The sequence below is a fragment of the Dasypus novemcinctus genome, chromosome 22 (assembly GCF_030445035.2).
Source record: "Dasypus novemcinctus isolate mDasNov1 chromosome 22, mDasNov1.1.hap2, whole genome shotgun sequence".
In the NCBI taxonomy this organism is placed as follows: Eukaryota; Metazoa; Chordata; class Mammalia; order Cingulata; family Dasypodidae; genus Dasypus; species Dasypus novemcinctus.
This window is the reverse complement of record NC_080694.1, coordinates 16,879,128-16,883,472: the sequence shown is the minus strand read 5'-3', so window position 1 is coordinate 16,883,472 and position 4,345 is coordinate 16,879,128.

The window sequence follows — 4,345 nt, the reverse complement described above, 5'->3', positions numbered from 1 at the left end:
TGGACATCTTTTATTTCTTTATCTATTCTAATTGCTCTAGCTAGAATCTCTAGAACAATATTGAATAACAATGGTGACTTTGGGCATCCATGTCTTGTTTCTGATCTCAGTGGGAAAGCTTTCTCTCTTTCACCATTGAGTATTGTTTGCTGTAGGTTTTCCATATATTCACTTTACCATATTGAAAAAGATTCCTTATATTCCTAACTTTTGGAGTGTTTTTTAATCAAGAATGTGTGCTCTATTTTGTGAAATGCATTTTCTGCATCAATTGAGAGAATCATGTGATTTTTCTTTTTCAATATATCAAGGTGGTTTATTACACTAATTGATTTTCTTGTGTTGAACCACCCTTGCATACCTGGGATAAAATCTACTTGATTGTAGTGTATAATTATTTTAATTTAATTTGGATTCTGTTTGTAAGTATTGTGTTGAGGATTTTGTATCTATATTCATTAGAGATACTGGTGTGTAATTTTCTTTTTTTGTAGTGTCTTCATCTGCTTTTGGTATTAAGGTGATATTGGCTTCAAAGAATGAGTTTGGTAGCCTTCGTTTCTGTTAAGTTTTTTGAAGAGCTGGAGCAAGATTGGTTAGATCATGTTTGAATGATTGGTAAAATTCAACAGTGATGCCATCTGGTCCCAGTCTTCATCTTTTGGAAGTTTTTGATGATTGTTTCAATATCTGCACTTGTTATTGGTTTGCTGAGACCTTCTATTTCTTCTAGGGTCAGTGCAGATCGTATGTTTCTAGGAATTTGTTCATCTCCTCTACATTGTCCTTTTTTTGGTGTACAGTCATTCATAGTATTCTCTTACGATCTCTCTTATTTCTGAGAGGTCAGTGGCAATGTAACCCACTCATTTATGATTTTATTTGCATTTCTCTCTCTTTTCATTTGTCACTTTGGTTAAAGTTTTGTCAATTTTGTTGAACATCTCAAAGAATCAACTTTTGGTTTTGTTGATTCTCTCTATTGTGTTTTTGTTTGTTTGTTTGTTCTTGATTTCACTTATTTCTGCTCTGATTTTTACTATTTTTTTTCTCTGGCTTGGTTTGGAATTAGTTTGCTGTTCTTTTTCTAGTTCCTTCAGGTGTACAGTTAGGTCTTTAATTACAGTTCTTTCTTCTTTTTAATGTAAGCACTGAGGGCTACAAATTTCCTTCTCAGTACTGTCTTTGCAGTGTCTCATAGGTATTTATATATTGTGTTCTCATTTATATTCATCTCAAGATATTTGCTGAATTATCTTGCAATTTCTTCTTTGATCCATTATTTAATAGTGTGTTGTTTAATCTCCATATATTTATGAATTTTCCCTTTTCCATCCATTATTGATTTCCAATTTACTCCACTGTGATCAGAGAGGTTTTTTCCCCAAATAATTTCAATCTTTTAAAATTTATTAAGACTTGTCTTATGAAGAAATATATGGTCTTTCTTGGAGAAGGATCCATGAGCACTTAAAGAGAAAATACATCCTGCTGTTTTGGGATGCAGTCCTCTATAGATATCTATTAGGTCTAGATCATTTATCATCTATTCAAGCTCTCTGTTTCTTTATTTATCCTCTGTCCATATGTTCTATTCAATACTGAAATTGGTGTACTGAAGTCTCCAACTAGTAATTATTGTAGCGACATCTATTTCTTCCTTCAGTTTGCCAGTATGTGCCTCATGTATCTTGGGGCATTCAGGATAGGGGCATAAACATTTAGTACAGTCATTTCTTCTTGATGAATTGCCTCTTTTATTAATATATAATAACCTTCATCTCTTATAACAGTTTTGCATTTGAAATTTATTTTGTCCAATGTTAGTATTGCTACTCCAGTTATGTTAGTAATGAATGGAATACCTTTCTCAACTTTTCACTTTTAATCCACTTATGTTCTTACATCTGAGGTCATATCTTGTAGGCAACATATAGATGGCTCATAATGTTTTATACATTCTATCAGTCTTTGTACTTTTTGGGGGTTGTTCAATCCATTCAATCCATTAATAATTCAATTTAATTATTGTATAGGCACTACTTACTTCTTCTATTTTGTCCTTTGGTTCTCTATTGTCAAATTGGCCTATTGTTGAGCAAAACACACACTGGGGTCAAGGGACTGTGCACAAAAAGGACGAGGAATAGAGTGGCTTTTTGGGTAGAAGGAGAGAGACCACCCTCTGCTAACTACTTTTCCTAGTCAATCTCATTTAAAATGCAGAGCCTCCATATGAAAGAAATTCTATTATTCTTCTTAATTTATGGATAAACAAATAAAAACCCAAAATACAGAGTTTCTGTGTGGGGCCATGAAAAAGTCTTGGGATGGACAGTGGTGACTATAATTAATACCTCTAAAGGTACACTTCAAAATGGTTAAAATGGACTTTTTCATTTTATATATGTTACCACAATTTAAAAAAGAAAAAAAGAAGTCCTGCAAGGCTGAGCAACTTGTTGAAGATCACAAAAGCTAAGAAATTCACACTCTTTCCCAGGCCTAAATAATCCCACTGTTCTAACCCTTATCCATTAATAGCCCCTCTCAGAAAACAAAGCCACAAGTTCCTAGAATGCACCAATGGTCAACACCTACCCCAGCCCTAAACAAATAAGATGGTTCAATCAGGTGGCAGGGGAAAATGAACAAGCTACTTTAGTGATTAAGGCAATAGGTGATGGGTTTTCGGTAGGAGGAATAAGGCAGCTGGAGATGAAACTTGTATTTCTACCTGCAGGCCCCATGTGCAACTCACTGTCCATCAAGCCATAACAGAAAAATTATTTACAGAGCACCAATGGCTCACTTGGCCCTTTCAAAGGAGATCCTATGGAGGGGTAGGAAAGTCTTCATTACTTCTCCAAAGGAACTAATCCCCTTTAATTAGGTTTCTTATTTGGAAATGCATTCCAAAGGAGGTGAGAGGTCAAGGCTTCATGAACTGACCTCTTCTTCTGTTGGCCAATCCATAATTACAGGCAACTATATCTTATGTTTCCATCTCATGAACAGAGAAGGACAATGTTGTCAGAGCTGGAAGGGACCTTGGAGATAAATTTGCCACTTCATTTTCAAAGAGGAGACCCTGGGGCAAAGAGCCTGGTCCAGGGTTACACAGCCAGTATGTGAGACTGAAAAAGACTGTCTCTCCAGGCCTAGCCGCTGCTAGTGTACTATTCTGAGCCCACCTTTCAAAGCTCTAACTGGGGCAATTATTTTGGCCTTGTGCCTGGACCCTTTCAAAAACCCCCAGTTTTTACCAGTCCATAACTGCATCCACATGATTTGGTTTACAAACCCAAACTTTCATAAAAGGGAAACCAACCTAACTGAAATGCAATTTCAGTCCTCTTGCCAAGATTCTGCTTCTCTCTAATTTCATAAACTATGTGCCTTACCCACATTTCTTTTTCACCTGTAGGAGTCCCCGAAGTAATGTGCGGGCCTCAAGTCACTTTGCTAGGGAGGATCAATGTGTACAGAGAGGTGAGGGTGTGGTCAGCTGTGTCTGTACATGCAAGTAAGCAGAAAGGAGCTGATGTCCAGATAAGAAGAAACTCTAAGAAAACCCTCCTTAAAGAACTTCATGCCTGATAGCCCCTGCTCTGAGAACAATGACCTAGTAAACTGCTTTAAATAAAGCTTGTGTGCCAGCTCAGGGCCTCACTTTTGCCATCAGCTAGCCCTGGCCCACCTGGTCCCCTCTAATCTTGTCTTTGTCTCTATATGTCTTTCTTAAGATCCCATCGCCTCCCTTCAGGTTCTCAGTTCACCCGCACAGGTTGTGGCATCCACCAGATGACAAGCTCATCGGGAAGCAAGGATGAGTTGATTCTCAGCAAGAACATCAAGCTGTCCTCTGTGCCTTCCTTACCCTGGAGTCAGTCTACGTCAGAGTCAGCAAGCACCACGTGGTTTGGTGGGTGCTGGTATCTTAGGACTCTGCAGAGCCTGCACTCGTCAGAGGGCCAGAGACACCCACCTTATCATAAGATAAGGTTATCCGTAACTTTCTTGGGGCAAAAGAATTCATAAAGTTTAGGTTGCCTCTTGCTGGGGAAACCAGAGTAGCAATGAGCTACTGAACTCTGTGTCTTAAACTCCACTGGGCTATTTTGGGTCTCTTCAAATACCTCCTTCACTTTCTGCACAACTACATTAGCAGCAACTGATTTCTAAAAAATAAATATAAGTAGATGAGAACAAAACAAGGAAAATATTGCCATATAGTATCCATCTCTAGACACACCCCCCAAACACACATATTCACAGGCATCTAGTCAGTTAAGAATTTTAATGCCTGTTTTCTTTCTTTTGAGGAAATAAGGAAAGTCTTGTG